This window comes from Salmo salar, chromosome ssa21, assembly GCF_905237065.1.
Source record: "Salmo salar chromosome ssa21, Ssal_v3.1, whole genome shotgun sequence".
NCBI classification, from domain to species: domain Eukaryota; kingdom Metazoa; phylum Chordata; class Actinopteri; order Salmoniformes; family Salmonidae; genus Salmo; species Salmo salar.
The window spans coordinates 4,670,617-4,691,567 of record NC_059462.1 but is presented as its reverse complement, the minus strand read 5'-3'; the positions used below and the strand labels follow the sequence as shown (position 1 = coordinate 4,691,567).

General features: G+C 42.4%; 1 protein-coding gene across 1 annotated transcript in view; it reads left to right on the top strand.

The window, feature by feature from the left end:
• The window catches only part of fgf14 (fibroblast growth factor 14), a 329,837-nt gene that overhangs the window by 149,159 nt on the left and 159,727 nt on the right, over positions 1-20,951 (top strand). The gene's annotated exons all lie outside the window — the stretch shown is intronic.

Here is a 20,951-nt window from a genome sequence, read left to right as displayed (position 1 = left end):
GTGTGTGTGTGTGTGTGTGTGTGTGTGTGTGTGTGTATACAGTGTGTGTGGCCCACGTCTCCACACTATCAATAACCGTCTGCTCTTACAGTATCCAGAATGTGCTCTGGGGCTTGCTGAGTGATGGTCACAGTAGAAACTGATTAGCCGTGTAAAAAGGCCTGTTACCCATGAATCACTGGTAGACATGGTAAAGCAGTTGAGAAACGCTCGGGATCCCTTGAGTGTGAGTCAGTCACTGGAGCAGATAGGCAGATGCATCCCTCGTAGGAGGTCGGCTGGGAAACATGCGGGATGCAGTTGCAAACCTCTCCCAAACATCCTGCTACAACTGCATCTTAAACATAGCATGAAAAAACTCAAGTAGACTTTCCTGAGACGCTACAATAATTTTGTTCTTCAGAATTTAGTCGTTAGATAGAATCACAGTGGCTGTTCATAAAAATCACTTATTTCTTTTGCCCCTCTGCGGTAAAAGGTTTTCATGTTTGTTTGTGAGTGTGTGTGTCAGTGGAGGCTTATGTCACTTTAAATCGTGGATGGGTGTGGGTGGTAATGTGTGCAAGTGTGTAGGTGTTGGTATGTATGGGAATGTGAATGGTGTTATAATTGCAATATGATTTATTATTTGATGCAGCAGCCAGACCACCTAGCCTGCACTCTGGAGTGCAGTGTGGAGTAGTTAGGAGTACACATTACAATTCATTCACTAGATTTGAAGTGTTCTCTATACTGTCAGAGCCACTGGGAGAATGAGGAGCCCATTCATTCGTACAGTTAAATCCACTTCACAGATAATTACAGAGCACCAGTTTGTTGTGAAATGAGATTGGTTGATCTTCCTCCCCTCTGTCTCTCTCCATACCCATGCAGTCGTGCCGTGTGCCTGCTCTGAGCTGTGTGGGTTGTGCCAGGTCACTACTCTACCCACCGTGGGCACTGGTCCTAGATGCCTACATCTATCACAATTGGAAGGGAGGAGAGAGAGTGATGGAGGGATTTCAATAAAAGAGAGAGAGAAAGACAGAGACAGAGTTTGTGTGTTTGTGTTTGTCTGTCTGTTTGTGCATGTGTGAAAGAAAGAGACAGCATGAAAGAGAAAGAGCATAAAAGAGACAGACAGATACAGCAGCTCCATGGGAGCTTGCCTTGGGGTTAAGTTAGGTGATTTGAGAAGCAAGAGAGGCTCTCTTTTCCTTTAATTACAAGTTATCACAAGGACTTTCATTAAAGATGGTCATCAAGTTTGCTTTTATACTTCTGGAGCATGATGCTGGAGCACTATACAGCAGTACATCCTGCTAAATCAGCAAATACATCAGCAAATACCATCAACGGACATCACAGCAAAGCACTGGGCATTTCCTGGCAACGTACATACCAATTTACAAAACCCGTTGAAGACAAAATAAAACATACACATATTCAATTCCTTTTAAATCGATTGTATCGTGCATATTAAAACGTGTTTACAGAGAGTCAACACACAGTTTATATGCATTCATATATTTATGGAATAGGGATGGAATATTTAAGGGAATTTTCACTCCAGGTACTGAGGGGTGTTTTGTTGGAAAATGTGCATCTATTTGTATTCATCTGGAGAACATGCAGGTAACTGTGAATATAAAGGAAACACTTGAATAAATGAACGATACAAAGTATAATGACTGCATGTGCTTCCACACAGGTGAGGTTCCTGAGTTAATTAAGCAATTAACATACCATCATACTTAGGGTCATGTATAAAAATGGCCATTTATTTTAGCTACCATGACTAGAAGAAGAGATCTCAGTGACTTTGAAAGAGAGGTCTCAAAGGAGCATGGGGGTTTAAAGGGTGTGTCTTAGTCACCAGATGTTAACCCAATTGAACATTTTGGGAGATTCTGGAGCTGCGCTTGAGACAGAATTTTCCAGCACCATCAACAAAACACAAAATTATGGCATTTCTCATGGAATATAGTGTGGCATCCCTCCAATAGAGTTCCAGACACTTGTAGAATCTATACTAAGGCGCAATGGGACTTTTATGGCGGCTCGTGTTGGCCTAATGCTCTATTAAGACGCTTTATGTTGGTGCTTCCTTTATTTTGGCAGTTAATCGGTATGTCCCAGTATAGGATGCTCATACTGTACAACAGGAGAGATGAAGGGGATAAAAGGAGAGGAGAGAAGGGAAGAGGAGAGAAGTGGAGAGGAGGAATCAATGTCTTTTACCATGTCTTTTACAAACAACATATTCAATTTCACCTTACAGTAATTCGAACCACATTGAGTTTTAGTCATCTACATCCGTTATGAGGGAAAGCATTGATTCATGTCTGTTGAGTATTTCTCTTCTCGTGAAGAAATAATCATTGAAGAGTTATCTTCTACAGGATGAATCACTCCTCTAGGACGCATGGTCAATATGTGTATATGTGTGTGTTGTTATTCCTAGCTCTCTGTCTGATTGTCCGTTGTTTCAGCCCAGGCAGTCACTTGGGGAAATTGTGTAGATCAATACAATTTTGTTGTAGGGTAATTAAGTGTGAAATGTAATGTTTGGAAAGTAGAAAACAAAACATTTGTGAGCAGGTTGGTAGGTTGGGTGGTGGATGGGTGTGAACCACCGGTTTTCAAAGCCAAAGCTGCCCCGTTTTGCGTCCTCCTTGAGGTGATTTAAGTTTTGTTTTCGCTTTGACTAACCACTCTCATTTAATCTTACCTTCTCACATTTAACCTAACCAACACACAATTTTACCTAACCCACTTCCGATATGTGAAACCAAGACATTTTGCCCGACACACAGCATTTTACCTGGGTTCCATTTCGTAGTGTTAAATACATTTTGTGTGGTATTACACAAGATAACTGTGCTTCCACTTACTATGCCTACTATGGGAAATGTTATGATGTTGTGTTGATTGTTTATAATGATGTCACAGACTGCCAGTGAGCAGTGTCTTATTGGTCAGGGTGTCTTTAGCGCAGAGATGATAGGATGTCATGGCGTATCCCTGGGGTGGAAGTGCTGTGTGGGGAGTGTTTATTGGTAGTAAGGGTGAACGGGACCTCTGATCTCTCTCCGATTACATAATTTGTGAAAAATAGAGTTGTTGAGGTACTGTCACTCATGTATGCACGCTTCTAAACTTATTTGGGAGTTTGCTTTTCAGTGAGAATAATGTTTTCCATGTTTTTCACCAATCCTCCCATCCCCACACTCTCAGTAGCCAATCAGAGCAACTGTGGGTGGAAACAGTTCTCAAACGTTCCCCCTAGCTATTGCCACTAGTTGTAAGATGGAACCAATGTCAGGTGTGTATATTACTGTCCGTTTGATGCAGTGCATGTGTGCCTCCCAAAGTAGGTTATGTGTGTAATTGAGGGTGTTCTAACTGAGCAGACCTGCTTGATATTCTAGAGCAGGTAAGAGTGTTCTGAAACAGCAACCTTTTCTATAAAAAACCTGATTCTGTCTGTGTGATTTACATCGCTGTATGGACTTCACTGCTGCTTTTATCTCCTCCTGACTTACAGGCCTGGCTTGAATTTGGGGATATAAATGATAAATTACCTTGCAGTGGTGAGGATGCACGCATGCATCAAACTCTGTTACTTAAACTCTCACACAATGCCTAGAGGGGGTGTACGGAGAATAGAATGTGTCCTGCTCTTTTCAATGTATACTGAACAAAATTAAAAACGCAACATGTGAAGTGTTGGTCTAATGTTTTATGAGCTGCAATAAAAGATCCCAGACGTTTTCCATATGCACAATTTTGTGCACAAATTAGTTTACACCCCTGTTAGTGAGCATTTCTCCTTTGCCAAGATAATCCATCCACCTGACAGGTGTGGCATATCAAGAACAGCATGATCATTACACAGGTGCACCTTATGCTGGGGACAATAAAAGGCCACTCTAAAATGTGTAGTTTTGTCACACAGCACAATGCCACAGATGTTTCAAGTTTTGAGGGAATGTGCAATTGGCTAGCTAACTGCAGGAATGTCCACCAGAGCTGTTGCCAGATAATTTAATGTTAATTTCTCTACCATAACCTGCCTCCAATGTCATTTTAGAGAATTTGGCAGTACATCCAACCGGCCTCACAACTGAGACCAGCCACCCGGACGGCTGATGAAACTGAGGAGTATTTTGGTCTGTAATGAAGCCCTTTTGTGGGGGAAAACGCATTCTGATTGGCTGTGCCTGGCTCCCCATTGGGTGGGCCTATGCCCTCCCAGGCCCACCCATGACTGCGCACCTGCCCAGTCATGTAAAATCCATAGATTAGGGCCAAATTAATTTATTTCAATTTACTGATTTCCTTATATGATTTGTAACCCAATAAAATTGTTAAAGTGTTTGCATGTTGCATTTATATTTTTGTTCAGGATAAAGGATGCTACAAGGATAGAGGGCCTTCTATTAGGGTAACATATTATGTTTAAAGCCGTGATAGTTTGACATATTTACGAGCTCATACAATTGGCCCTTACGAGGCTCAGATATGTCATAATAGTCTTTGTGGGCTCTGTGGCTGTGAGATATAATTTGAAGCTTAACTCAGAAGTGATCAAAGCCATTTGAAATCCAATCAATTTATTACTAAGAGATAACACCAGAACTGATCATCCAGCTTTGTTGATAAGCATTCGAGAGTATTCCCTTTCTTTTACGCTGTAAACCTCCCAGTGCATTTATTGATTGATTGATTGATGAATTTTATTTGCCGGTTAAAAAAACCCCAGATATACACACAGTGCATACATTTAAAAAATGTGACAGGGATATTACAAAAAAGTCTGATTTATTTCATTTCCGTTGTTGCCGTTGCACGTTAGTTAAATAACGTTCACATACCTGTTATGCTAATGTAGCATTGTTAGCGTTAGCATTTGTGTTACTTGCCAACGTTTATTCACTCAATTCCTGCTTATATATTATATTTGAGAAAAAGCATGTTTTGTTCTCCTTTAATTCCTGCAGTTTCTTTCTCTCTTCATAATCCACTCGGGTGGAGTACCTCTCTCGTAAACTAGCTATTTTCATCCACTCTGTTTTTATGAATCTGTTTTTCCTTGACAGGCACCATGCTCTCTCCTTCATCATATTAGTATAATACATTGTCTCCTGCAGTGCTTTTAAATAAGAGAGAAGAAAGAAGAGCCAAGGTAGGTAGATAGATCACAGATCACAGAAGTGGTTCGGACAAGACCAGAACGTGGACTGGACTCTCCATTCTTCTGCCTGCTCCTTACCAACCATACTCACTTATGATTACTCTGATGAGTCTGTGTTCTGTGTGTAGTGGCCCGGAACAGGGTTTTACTCAGACCAGACCTGGGATCAGCTATCTGCATGGCATCATTGTGAGTTTTGAATATGCAGTGGTTGTTTAGAACCGTGGAGAGGATAGATGTTGTTGCCCTTTAGCCCTGGACCTCATCTGATCTCACTTACAGTAGTGTGTAGAGTGGACAGGTACAGCCCAGCCAAGCTCTGACAGGGAGGGAGGGAGGGAGGGCTAGAGAGAGAGAGCAAGAGAGAAAGAGAGAGAGAGAGAGAGATGGGGGAGAAGGAATGGGGAGAAGGAATGGTGAGCCTTTACATAAAAAACACGTCAAATTTGCAGATTCACGTATGAAACCATATTTTCACATGTATTAAAGTTGAGAATTTACGTTACCACCAACTTTTCACGTGAGAAAAAAAAACATGTTTTCACCTCACATGTCACATGTTAAAAACTTTCACATGTGAAAATCAGATATGCTGTTTCACATGTTAAACATTTTCTCATGTGAAAATATCACGTTCACAGGTGGAATTGCATTTTCCAATGTAAATTAAAAAAACATGTAAAAATCACATTTGCAGTTTCACATGTAAGAAAACTCCACATGTGAAAATATCACTTTCTCATGTGGAATTGCAAGTTCCCATCTGAAAAACGAGCATATGTGAAAATCTAAATTGCAAGTTGTGGTGGTGAAATAGTGTTATTACCTTCACATGTGAAAAGGTGGTGTTAACATGTTCTATTAGCACTGTTTCCACATATGGAATAGCAAATTATGTAATGTAATTTGGTAAATGGTAACTTTTGGTATTTTATTAGGATCCCCATTAGATGCTGCAAAAGCAGCCGCTACTCTTCCTGGGGTCCACACAAAACATGAACATGACATAATACAGAACATTAATAAACAAGAACAGCTCAGGTACAGAACTACATCAATTAACAAATACATTTTAAAAAAGGCACTAAAAGCCTACATATCAATACCAATACCCAACTATGTTGGTGTTGCATTATCTGTTTTTTGAAACCAGGTTTGCTGTTCATTTGAGCAATATGAGATCGAACGACTCTGTATAATACTGTACGCTTTCTTGAATTTGTTCTGGATTTGGGGACTGTGAAAGACCCTTGGTGGCATATCTGCTGGGGTAACTGTGTGTGTCAGAGCTGCGTGTAAGTTGACTAGGCGAACAATTTGTGGTTTTCAACACATTAATGTTTCTTATAAAAAGAAGAAGTGATGCAGTCTCTCCTCAACTCTTAGCCAAGAGAGACTGGCATGCATAGTATTGATACCAGCCTTCTGATTACAATGAAGATCAAGTTGTGCCGCTCTGTTCTGGGCCAGCTGCAGCTTAACTATGTCTGTCCTTGCAGAACTCGACCACAGGATTGGAAAATAATCAAGATAATCAAGATAAGACTAAACTAGAGCCTGCAGGACTTGCTTTTTGGAATGTGGTGTCAAAAAAGCAGAGCATCTCTTTATTACGGACATACCTCTCCCCATCTTTACAACCATTGAATCAATATGTTTTGACCATGACAGTTTACAATCTAAGGTAACACCAAGTAATTTAGTCTCCTCAACTTGTTCAACAGCCACACCATTCATTACCAGATTAAGCTGAGGTCTTTAACACAACACAGACACAAATACAATGCTCTTAGTTTAAAAGATGTTCAGGACCAGTTTATTACTGGCCACTAATTTCAAATCAGACTGCAACTCTTTGTTTAGGGTTTCAGTGACTTCATTAGCTGTGGTTGCTGATGTGTATATGATTGAATCACCAGCTTACATGGACACACATGCTTTGTTTAATGCCAGTGGCAGGTCATTGGTAAAAATAGAAATGAAAAATGAGTAGAAGGCCTAGAGAGCTGCCCTGCGGTACATCACAGCTGCGGTACATCAGATTAAAGATATGACAGATAGGAGTGGCTAACCCACCAGAGTATAATAAAATATTCTTTCTTCATATGTTGGTCAGTGACCGTTGGAAGAAGCCCAATGAAAAGAACAGAAGCTAGCACTCTGAGTCTCCATATTTATCCTGTTTAACGTGTGAAAATGTGCACTCTCAGAGTTAATCAGTTGACTGAAGTAAACTTTTTGTAATTGTATTTCACTTTTTTTATCGCATTGTCTGAAAACATTTAAAATACACTGAAAACATCCAAAATACATCATCTGTACAGCTAAAAACAACAATCTGATGTCAGATGTGGGACGGCTTACAAACTATTACGGACTACAAAGGGAAGCCCAGCCGCGAGCTGCCCAGTGACATGAGCCTACCAGACAGGCTAAATTACTTCTACGCGTGCTTCGAGGCAAGCAACACTGAAGCATGCATGAGAGCACCAGCTGTTCCGTACAACTGTGTGATCATGCTCTCCGTAGCCGAGGTGAGTAAGACCTTTAAACAGTTCAACATTCACAAGGTCGCAGGGCCAGACGGATTACCAGGGCGTGTACTCAGAGCATGCGCTGACCAACTGGCAAGTGTCTTCACTGACATTTTCAGCCTGTCCCTGACCAAGTCTGTAATACCTACGTGTTTGAAGCAGACCACCATATTACCTGTGCCCAAGAACACCAAAGTAACCTGTAGCACTCACATCTGTATTTTTATTTAAACATTTTTATTTAACCTGTATTTAACTACGCAAGTTGTCATTGTCACAATGGTAGGGATTAATTGAGATGGTCTCGGATCATTTACCAGTCATTGTTTCAATGCAGCCTTGAAATGTGTGGACAAAGTCCAGGAGCCAAGATGATTTTGATGGACTCCGTCATTCCTATAGGGTATCTTCTGTTTCCAGAAGTTGTCAAAGTTATCAATAAAAGGGACTCCAGCAGAGCTACAGTAGTCTTTTAGCCAGATGTGTAATGCCAGCAGTGTGCTGAATCTTTCACACCCGTGGCCCAACAATGGTACTGGACCTGAAATAATTGGCCATGTTTTTTGGCGTCTTTTAATGCTAAAATAAGCTCTTTTCAACTGTTCCGAGCTAGCCCTCCTGATGTCGTTTGACTCCACATGGACTACGACAGTGTCAGCTCCCGGCATCTGTGGTAGAACAGTCGGAAACAGCCTTGTTATGTCCTGTACTCGTGCTCCTGGGTAGCACAGGGTTTTTGCCTTGGGGACTGATGTGTTTCTCACCATAGAGCTGCCTATGATCACAGCTGGTGATGTTGAATGGGCCGGTCACTCAGGCAGCCTCACGGTCTGGTGAGGCTGGGAGCTCCGAGGATCTGAACCCAAGGTAGAAGCCAACGGAGAGGGAGAAAGAACCGAGGGCAAAGACGCAGGTACCTCCGGATCCAATCTTGATTGGGAAGCCACCAAGGACAAAGGCGCCGGAACCTCTGGTTCCAGGGCGGCAAAGCTGTTTCTGGTCTGTGTCAGTTCCGGGCTCAACATCTCCATGGAGACCCCCGTTGCCAGAGGACGCCTTCTTTGACTTCCACTGGCGAGTGACGTACCTCCATGGCTGGTTGGTTGGGTCGAGAACAGCTCCGTTCTCCAGGGAAGGGGGAGACCCCTTCAGGGATGGAACCTTGCCTAGCACCGGTGACATGACGACAAAATGTCCACCAGACCAGAGTGCCGTCTGGCTACTGGGGTGGAAGAAAAATAAAAAGTAGGTGGGCGTGGGTTCCCCAGTAGCTTATGTAGGTTTCCTACTTGCTTGCTAAGAGTAGCTACTTCGCTTCTGTAGTCCTCCACAAGCAAGCAGTTGCTACATTGAAAGTCAGCATGGTCCACATTGTTCCAGAACAAAGCAAAGTAAACACAGCTCCTGCAGCACTGGAAATGTTCAATAGCGGCCTCCATTTGAGACTGCCAAGCCAGCTAGGCTAGCTGGGCATTCGCATCTCTCCCCTTTTACGGAATCTGGCAGGATCCCGGGACAGATAGTAGCGCTCACAGCAATTTAGCCCCATAGAGCCGCAGGATTCAAAATAAAATAAAAGTATTTAAAAACACTTGTCAACTTTTAAACCAATGTCTTTAGTTCAGGTTTCGGGGTTCGACAGCGTTCAACAACAACAAACAAACATTGCGCTCTGACCATCCAGATCTGTTTACACTTGTTGTTTGCCTACAACACAACAATGGTAGGCCTGATCACCGACAACGATGAGACAGTCTATAGGGAAGAGGTCAGAGACCTGGCAGTGTGATGCCGGGACAACAACCTCTCCCTCAATGTGATCAAGACAAAGGAGATGATCATGGACTACAAGAATAGGAGGGCTGAGCACGCTCCCATTCACATCGATGGGGTTGTAGTGGAGCAGGTCGAGAGCTTCAAGTTCCTTGGTTTCCACATCACCAACAAACTATCATGGTCCAAACACACCAAGACAGTCGTGAAGAGGGCACGACTACTCCTTTTCCCCCTGTGACTGAAAAGATTTGGTATGGGTCCTCAGATCCATAAAAACGTTCTACAGCTGCACCATCGAGAGCATCCTGACTGGTTGCATCACTCCCTGGTATGGCAAATGCTCTGCATCCAACCGCAAGGCACTACAGAGGGTAGTGCGTACGGCCCAGTACATCACTGGGGCCAAGCTTCCTGCAATCTAGAACCTCTGTACCAGGCGGTGTTAGATGAAGGCCCTAAAAATTGTCAAAGACTCCAGTCAACTAGTCATAAACTGTTCTCTCAGCAACCGCATGGCAAGCAGTAGTGGAGCAGCAAGTCTAGGTCCAAAAGACTCCTTAACAGCTTCTACCCCAAGCCATAAAACTGCTGAACAGTTAATCAAATGGCTACCTGGACTATTTGCAGTGACCCCCCCCCCCCTTTTTTTATGCTGCTGCTACTCGTTGTTTATTATCTATGCATAGTCACTTTACCCCTAGCTACATGTATGTATTACCTTAATTATCTCAACTAACCTGTATAATGTTGAACTGGAAGAGGAAAGTATGTAACTATTGTGACCTCGAAGATATACAGAATTAAATTAATGTTATACTCTACTGCCCTTTCTACCAATTTATAAGCTTGTCCTTATTCCAGAAAACTCACCATATATACTCTGGCATTATGTGGCTGAGCGATGAGGAGAAACTGAAATATATTTTTGTCCATTGTGTATTACCGTTTGTGGATTTTTTTTTATAAAGCCTGGAATAAAAGAAAAAGGGTGACCTATAATTAAATTATACAACTATTTAGCTCCTATATAGCAAATGGCTCATATGTACATAGATTGTGTGTAGGCCTGTCTCACACTTGAATCTTCTCTTTGTGCCAGACTGGGTTCAAACACCTTTCATTAATTTTTCTGTATTAATTTATCTGTACTTATTGGGTTATAATTATTGCTTTGATAACCTTATTTACTATTATGTATGGATTTATCTTTCATTGTTTATCTGGTGTGCCCTGCACATAACACCGGAATAATTATCACTGAATTATCACAGTGAATTCTTGTTAAATTTGTTTATGTGTAAATTATTTCCTAAGGGATGGTTTGCCAACAGGCATTTTTGACATGAAAATAAAATGTAATTCATTCAACTTTTGGATGTTTTGTAACAGAGGACTTTTTACATTAATCAAATGGCTGCTGCACAGTTGGGATTGATTGATTGATTTTATTTGACAGTAAAAAAACAAACGTATACAATGCATTTCGAAAGTAATCAGACCCCTTGACTTTTTCCAAATTTTGTTACGTTACAGCCTTATTCTAAAATTGATGAAATCGTTTTTTGTCCCTTATCAATCTACATAAAATACGCCATAATGACAAAGCAAAAACGTTTTTTTAGAAATGTTTGCAAAGGTATAATAAAAAAAATATGAAATATCACATTTACATACATTTTCAGACCCTTTACTCAGTACTTTGGTGAAGCACCTTCGGGAGCGATTGCAGCCTCAGGTCGTTTTCGGTATGACGCTACAAGCTTGGCACACCTATATTTGGGGAGTTTCTCCCATTTTTCTCTGCAGATCATCTCAAGCTCTGTCAGGTTGGATGGGGAGGGTCGCTGCACAGCAATGGTTTAGGTCTCTCCAGAGATGTTCGATCGGGTTCAAGTCCGGGGTCTGGCTGGGCCACTCAAGGACATTCAGAGACTTTTCCCGAAGCCACTCCTGCGTTGTCTTAGCTGGGTTCTTAGGGTCGTTGTCCTGTTGGAAGGTGAACCATCGCCCCAGCCTGAGGTCCTGAGTGCAATGGAGCAGGTTTTCATCAAGGATCTCTCTGTACTTTGCTCCGTTAATCTTTTCCTCGATCCTGACTAGTCTCCCAGTCCCTGTCGCTGAAAAACATCCCCACAGCATGATGCTGCCACCACCATGCTTCACCATAGGGATGGTGCCAGGCTTCCTCCAGACATGACGCTTGGCATTCAGGCCAAAGAGTTCAATCTTGGTTTCATCAGACCAGAGAGTCTTGTTTCTCATGGTCTGAGAGTCCTTTAGGTGCCTTTTGGCAAACTCCAAGAGGGCTGTCATGTGCATTTTACTGAGGAGTGGCTTCCGTCTGGCCACTACCATAAAGGCATGATTGGTAGAGTGCTGCAGAGATGGTTGTCCTTCTGGAAGATTCTCCCATCCCCACATAGGAACTCTGGAGCTCTGTCAGAGTGACCATCGGGTTCTTGGTCACCTCCCTGACCAAGGCCCTTCTCCCCCGATTGCTCAGTTTGGCCGGGCGGCCAGCTCTAAGAAGATTCTTGGTGGTTCTAAACTAAGAAGAGTCTTGGTGGTTATTCCATTTAAGAATGATGGAGGCCACTGTTCTTGTGGACCGTCAATGCTGCATAAATATTTCGTTACCCTTCCCCAGATCTGTGCCTTGACCCTATCCTGTCACGGAGCTCTATGGACAATTCCTTCAAACTCATGGCTTTGTTTTTGCTCTGAGGCCATATATATAGACAGGTGTGTGCCTTTCCAAATCATGTCCAATCATTTGAATTTACCACAGGCGGACTTCAATTAAGTTGTAGAAACATCTCAAGGGTGATCAATGGAAACCTGATGCACCTAAGATCAATTCCGTGTCTCAAAGCAAAGTGTCTGAATACTTATGTAAATACGTTTTTTCTTCTTTTTTTTTATACATTCGCAAACATTTCTAAAAAACTGTTTTCGATTTGTCATTATGGGGTATTGTGTGTATATTGATGAGGGGAAAAAATATTTAATCAATTTTAGAATAAGGCGGTAACGTAAAAAAATTTGGAAGAAAGGTAGGGGTCTGAATAATTTCCGAACGCACTCTATATTTACAGTACCAGTCAAAAGTTTGGACACACCTACTCATTCAAGGGTTTTTCTTTATTTTTACTATTTTTTTACATTGTGGAATAATCGTGAAGACATAAAAACTATGAAATAACACATATGGAATCATGTATTAACCAAAAAAGTGTTAAACAAATCAAAATATATTTTCTATTTTAGATTCTTCAAGGTTGTCACCCTTTGCCTTGATGACAGCTTCGCACACTCTTGGAATTATCTCAACCAGCTTCACCTGCAATGCTTCACTCTGCGGTCCAACTCATCCCAAGCCATCTCAATTGGTTTGAAGCCAGGTGATTGTGGAGGCCAGGTCATCTGATGCAGGACTCCATCACTCTCTTTCTTGGTCAAATAGCCCTTACACTAACTGGAGGTGTGTTGGGTCATTGTTCTGTTGAAAAACAAATGATAGTCCCACAAAGCGCAAACCAGATGGCATGGTGTATCGTTGCGGAATGCTGTGGTAGCCATGCTGGTTAAGTGTGCCTTGAATTCAGTGTCACCAGCAAAGCACCCCCACACCATCACACCTCCTCCTCCATGCTTCACGGTGGTAACCACACATGCGGATATTATCCATTCACCTACTCTGCGTCTCACAAAGACACGCCGGTTGGAACCAAAAATCGCAAATTTGGACTCATCAAACCAAATGACAGATTTCCATGAGTCTAATGTCGATTGCTTGTGTTTCTTGGCCCACGCAAGTCTCTTCTTCTTATTGGTGTCTTTAGTAGTGGTTTCTTTACAGCAGTTCGACAATGAAGGCCTGATTCACACAATCTCCTCTGAACAGTTGATGTTGATATGTGTCTGTTACTTGAACTCTGTGAAGCATTTATTTAGGCTGCAATTTCTAAGACTGGTATCTCTAATGAATTTATCATCTGCAGCAGAGGTAACTGGGTCTTCCTTTCCTGTGGATGGTCTTCATGAGAGCCAGTTTCATCATAGCGCTTGATGGTTTTTGCAACTGCACTTGAAGAAACGTTCAAAGTTCTTGAAATGTTCCACATTGACTGACCTTCATGTCTTAATGTAATGATGGACTGTTGTTTCTCTTTGCTTATTTGAGCTGTTCTTGCCATAATATGGACTTGGTCATTTAACCAAATAGGGCTATCTTCTCTATACCACCCCTACCTTGTCACAACGCAAGTAATTGGCTCAAACGCATTTTGAAGTAAATAAATTCCACAAATTAACTTTTAACAAGACACACCTGTTAATTGAAATGCATTCCAGGTGACTACCTCATGAAGCTGGTTGAGAGAATGCCAAGCGTGTGCAAAGTTGTCATCAAGGCAAAGGGTGGCTACTTTGAAGAATCTCAAATATAAAATGTATTTTGATTTGTATAACACTTTTTGGGTTTCTACATGATTCCATAGTTTGACTTCTTCACTATTATTCTACAATATAGACAATAGTATAAATAAAGAAAAACCCTGGAATGTCACGCACTTGTCGAGGAACGGACCAAGGTGCAGCGTGAGCTTTTATTTGAATGTGAAACTTTGCAAGACAAACAATAAACTATAAACAAAACACAAACTGTGACGACAGAGTTGCAACATGCACTAACTCAAAAATAATCTCCCACAAACAAAGGTGGGAAAAACAACTACTTAAATATGATCCCCAATTAGAGACAATGATGACCAGCTGCCTCTAATTGGGGATCATCCAAAAAACCCAACATAGAAAAACAGAAACTAGAACCAAACATAGAAAAATAAAACTAGAATAAACCCCCCCAGTCACACCCTGACCTACTCTACCATAGAAAATAAGAGCTCTCTATGGTCAGGACGTGACAGTACCCCCCCCCCCAAAGTTGCGGACTCCGGCCGCAAAACCTGAAACCAAAAAGGGAGGGTTGGGGGGGGTGTCTAGTGTTGGTGGCAGTTCTGGTGCAGGATGAAGAACCTTCTCATCCCGCGGGTCCTCCTGCATCGGAGGCGGTTCTGGTGCGGGACGAAAAACCCTCTCATCCTGCGGATCCACCAGCATAGGAGGCGGCTCTGGTGCAGGACGAAGAACCCTCTCATCCTGCAAACCCGCCAGCATTGGTGGAGGCTCTGGACTGCCGACCGTCGCTGGAGGCTCTGAACTGCAGATCGTCGCTGGAGACTCTGGACCGCAGATCGTCGCTGGAGACTCTGGACCGCGGACCGTCGCTGGAGACTCTGGACCGCAGACCGTCGCTGGAGACTCTGGAACGCGGACCGTTGCTGGAGACTCTGGACCGCGGACCGTCACTGGAGACTCTAGACCGCAGACCGTCGCTGGAGGCTCCAGGTTGTAGGCCATCTCAGGAGGCTCCGGGCTGTAGGCTGTCTCAGGAGGCTCCGGACTGTGGGCCGTCGTCGGAAGCTCTGGACTGGGAACTGTCCCTGAAGCTCTGGACTGGGAACTGTCGCCGGAAGCTCTGGACTGGGAACTGTCGCCGGAAGCTCTGGACTGGGAACTGTCGCCAGAAGCTCTGGACTGGGAACTGTCGCCGGAAGCTCTGGACTGGGAACGGTTGCCGGAAGCTCTGGACTGGGAACTGTCGCCGGAAGCTCTGGACTGGGAACTGTCGCCGGAAGCTCTGGACTGGGAACTGTCGCCGGAAGCTCTGGAACGGAAAGGCGCACTGGACAACGGACAACGATGACCAGCTGCCTCTAATTGGGGATCATCCAAAAACCCAACATAGAAAAACAGAACCTAGAACCAAACATAGAAAAATAAATCTAGAATAAACCCCCCCAGTCACGCCCTGACCTACTCTAACATAGAAAATAAGAGCTCTCTATGGTCAGGACGTGACATGGAATGAGTAGGTGTGTCCAAACTTTTGACTGGTACTGTACAAATTGACCACGATTGCACAATAATGTTGATTAAATTGTTTTATACATTACAGAGATACAGACAAAAAAATTCTCGACCTCCAGATGAATATCAGAGAGGAGTTTAAGTACAATTTGTACAAACTTGTTTTGGCCGGTCTGTAGCTTATTCTTTAGATGTTTGGGGCTGCTGGTGTACCATAATGTGCAAGCATATACACCGTGACACTGGACTAGCGCATTTTTCCGGAGTCTTTAGGGTATCTATAGCTAGGTTTCCCTCCAATTGGCGACAGATTTTCATGTGAATATTCCATCATCTGCACTGGATAAAAAGGGTCAATATCAGGGGATATCTTCATCTATATACTGTATATATCTGGATATCTGACATTTTATTAGATAAAAGTTATAGACATGCTCCAGATACCCATGTCCTTAATTTCATATACTGTGTGGAGCTAGGATATTTTCTGTAATGGAACAGTTTCTATATTTACTTGTGAAGATAACTTTAGCGCCACCCTAAAAACCATATTAAAATTCGACACAAACCAACTCTTTATAGTGTTTTATTTACATTTTAGAGGTGAATAGTTGGATAAATCGGGTGAAAAAAGCTGTTTCCCCACATGACATATCTTCCCCTTTCACTATCACTCAGTAGCCGCTACCCCATCCATTTTTAAAAAGACCCGGTGGAGCTTCCTTCTTCAATCATGCAGAGAGGGGCAGCATAAAAGTCTCGTCATTGATTTTGCTGGAAAGGGGTTAAGTTGTGCTTTACAATGGTATTAATATTACAGTTGATGTGGAAGTATTACATTTTTTGGCCGCTAAAATAAGGTTGAGTGTACAGAACACTTGCGATGTATGAAATTTTGCTAGCTACCGTTAACCCCCTACTGGCTGCTGGCCAAATTATCTAATGTTCTTGATTGTAGTTACTAAAATAAATAAAACATCTCAAATTAGCTACTCACTTTAGCGTTAACTTCTTTGAGGTATATTCTGCACAGCTTCTCACTTTTTTGTTTCTCCAGTTGTCATTTCAACCACACACCGTTAATAAAATATAAAAATGACTCCACAGCAGAAAATACATGATTTTTGTTGCTAGGCTACCAGTTACAGTGTTTTTAGATTTATGTTTGCACGTGCCTTTATGCAGATTGGACACAAAAGGTTTAGCTAGGGTCTGAAATAATTAAATATGGATTTAATATTTGTCCAATTATTTCACATGTCCTCAAAACTCAAATAAGCATCAGAAATTGTCCTTATTTAGCATATCAAAAAGTATATTAAGATCCTGATATGGACCTCAGTCAAGAGCATAATGCATTGTATGTGCTATGCATGCGTTCGTAGTCCAATTTCAAAGCACTCTCCTTTTGCAGCGCAAAATAACTGATACATTTACAAACACTCAACACCAGTTGAATATGAGCAGTTGAATAAGGCCAGTGTCAGTAAACATTGTAAAAAAAAACGTTATTATTTACATTTACATTTAAGTCATTTAGCAGACTAGTTTAGTTTAGTTATTATATTGTTGCCAGCAGCACAGTTACAGTCACCAATGCTCTGGATAACATAAAAACAGCCTAACTAGCTCTGCTGGGGTGAGTAAAATGGTCAGAGTGAGGTGTTCTCTCATTTGTGTCTGGAAGTACCTAGCAAGCTAGCTAATGTTAGCCAATTAGCTTTGGTGCTTGACTGCCGTTGTGAGGTCATAATGCTCGGATCAACCCTACTCCTTGGCCAGAGCATCCAGTGTGCACGCTGAAGCTCCGAGAGCTTAACACTCTGAATTTACAAATGGACAATCTGATAACGCTCTGAGTTTAAGAACGCTCCAGATTGAATTCATGAACACACCCTATGTAGGCCCACTGTCAGTATTTGTCATCATATAGAGAAAATAAGATGTCCAGATCTCAGGATATCAAATGAGTCAATATCCAACCATGCCAGGTATGATATCCAGAGGGAATAAAACAATGATTTGTGCATGAAAGAAAAATTAGCATGTGCTAAAAAATCTGAAATACATCAGAAATCGTCCTTATTTTCAGAATATCAAAAAGCATATCAAGATCCGGATATAGACCTCAGCCAAGTGAAGCATATCTGGAATCAATATAGCTTAATATCTTGAATGTGCTGAGAAAAAACAGATATGCGATGTATACAGTCAGTATTTGTCAACATGAAGAGACAAAACGGGATGTCTAATATCTCAGAATATTGAGTCCATATGTGAACCGATTCAGGAACTAGGCGTATGTCGCAAGTCACGACTTCACAGGGGAGCTGTTTGAACGTAAATAATATTTTTTGATCTAAACGCGTATTTTGGCAGAAATGCCTTCTCAAACATGTGAACTTTCATGTGCCTTAATATCAAACTTGTATGCCATCTGTAAATACATATACAATTGTTGAATTACGAGCCTAGTTGGTTTAGCCACAGAAAAAGCGAGCAACCTTCCCGCTAGCCATGATTGTCTGAGATATTGAGTGGGCTGGACATGCCGAGAGATGAGTTTGGATTGGTCTGCAATATAGCACGTCTGTCTATTAGAGCTGGTCAGTAGGTCTAGGTAATAGTGTCAAACCCGGCTTTTTTTTAAGTGTATAGCGTAGTAAAACTGCATAAACCTAATGTCAAGTTAAATTGTACTGTTAGCTAACTAACGTTAGCTAGCTGGCAGCTAGCTAACATTATGTGTATGCTCTCCACTTTCTGGAGGACCGAGTTTTGAAATCAGTGAAATTCGAGTATGATCGCTAAGGAGATGGAGAAAACACCAGTCTGGATTACATCGTGCATGGCATCAGACAGGAGACACATCCAATCATGATGTATACTGGTGAGATAGTCTAGCTAGCTACATTTTTAGATATTACACGTTTCTAATTTTGAATGAAAGTGGTTTCATTTCATGTGTACTGTTAGCTAGCTAACGTTAGCTGGCTGGGTCGCTAGCTAATGTTTTGTGTATGATCTTATTCTTCGTATCGCAGACATATTTGCTTGACTAGTTATAGCCATAGAACTTGGTTGGTTAGCTACCTGCAGATTAATGCAGGGTAGTAATGTCATGAGTTGTGATTCTGGTGCATTGTTTAGCTAGCTAGCAAGCTACATATCTTAACAAAAGACTCCACTCTAATTTTGACAAAGTTTTTTCATTTTAAGTTAGTGTACTGTTAGCTAGCTAGCTAACATTACCTGGCTGGCTCGCTAACTAACATTATGTCATGTGTTGGGATTCATTGTTTACCTAGCTACCAACGCTCTGGATAACATACTGTAACAGCCTAACCAGCTCTGCTATGGCGAGTAATGTTCAGTGAGCTGTTCTCTCTCTCTTAGATGTATGGAAGTAGCTGGCAAGTTAGTACAGAACGGTTGGATCAACCCTTAAAGAGATGGGTGGGGCTAAGGCTTAAGAGGGTGTGAACAATGCTGAATGGGTGTAGACAATGAAGGGCTCTCGAATAGTAGTACCAAAACATTGAAATACGGTTTTCTCAAAAGTGAGTTTCAAGTTGATCAACTTTCAAAGCAGAATTACTTTCCCATTGTTTCCTCAAATACAGTGAATGATATACCATTTTGTAGCTCTGAGTCTCGAATTTTATCCAATGTAAAAAACAGAAATTCAAATGTTGCTACATAAGACCGAATCCAGGTGGTGAGTCACAGATTTAGCCATAGGAAGTGTCCATGTGTGATATTCGGAGTAATGTCATATATGTGACCGACCGGTTCGATTCGGTCTTATGTATAAAAATTTGAAATTGAGTTTTTTACATTGGATAAAAGTAGAGACTCAGAGCTAGAAAATGGTATATCATACAATACAGTTGAGGAACAATGGGAAAGTAATTATTCTTTGAAAGTTGATAAATTGTAAACTCACTTTTGAGAAAATGGCATTTTAGTGTTTCGGTGAGAGATCTCTTCTTTGTCTACACCCATACGGCATCGTTTACACCCTCTTAAGCTTTAGCCCCACCCATCTAGTTTCGTTCTCGGAGCGTATAGAGCGCACACTTGACACGTACACTTGATGCAGCTCTGCTGGCAACAATTTCATTATGCTTTTTTGCCAATGTTTACTGACACCGGCCATATTCAACGTGTGTTGTACACTTTCGCTTAAGACATGTAGCTAGCTGTACACTTTAGCTTACGGATTACAAAGGGAAACCCAGCCATAAGTTTCCCAGCGATGCAGAACTCCCAAATGAGCTAAATGCCTTTTATGCACGTTTCGAGGAATATAGCATTGTGCCTAACATGAAAGCCCCTGTTTTTCCGGATAACTGTGTGATCTCGCTCTCTGTGGCCGATGTGAGCAAAACGTTTAAACAGGTTAACAATCACAAGGCCGTCATGCCAGACGAAATATCAGGGCGTGTTCTCAAAGCATGCGCAGATCACTGTGTCTTCACAGACATTTTCAATCTATCCTTGTCCCAGTCTGTAATCCCAACATGTTCCAAGATGACTAACATTGTCCCTGTTTCCAAGAGCTCCAAGGTAACCTGCCTAAATTACTATCACCCTGTAGCACACACATCTGTAATTATGAAGTGCTTTGAAGGGCTGGTCATGACACACATCATCTCCATCATCCCAGACACCCTGGACCAATCCAATTCGCATACTGCCCCAACAGATCCACAGATGACACAATCTCAAATGCACTTCACACTGCCATCTTCCACCTGGACAAGAGGTGAAATAACCAAGCTAGGGTCCCTGGGACTGAACCCCTTCCTCTGCAACTGGATCCTGGACTTTGGGATGGGCCAGACCCAGGTGGGGAGTGTAGGCAACAACACCTCCGCCATGCTGACCCTCAACACGGGGGCCCTCAGGGGTGTGTTCTTAGTCCCCTCCTGTACTCCCTGTTCACCCACGACTGCGTGGCCACGTACGTTTCCAACACCATCATCAAGTTTTCTGACGACACGATGGTGGTAGGCCTGATCACAGACAGCGATGAGTTAGCCTACAGGGAGGAGGTCAGAGACTTAGCAGTGTGGTGCCAGGACAACAACCTCTCTGTCAACGTCACTAAGACCAAGGAGCTGATCATGACTATAGGAAAAAGAGGGGAGAGCACGCCCCCGTCCACATCGACGAGGCTGTTGTGGAGTGGGTTGTGAGCTTCAAGTTCCTTGGCATCCACATCACTAAGGACTAAACATGGTTCACAGACACCCGTACAGTCATGAAGAAGGAACGGTATCACCTCTTCCCCCTCAGGAGGCTGAAAAGATTTGGCATGGGCCCTCGGATCCTCAAAGTTCTACAGCTGCACCATCGAGAGCATGTTGACTGGCAGCATCACCGGCAAATGCACCGCCCTTTTCTGCAAAGCGCTATAGAGTGTGGTGAGGACAGGCCAGTACATCACTGGGGCCGAGCTCCCTGCCATCTAGGACCTCTATATCAAGCAGTGTCAGAGGAAGGCCCAAAAAATTGCCAAAGACTCCAGC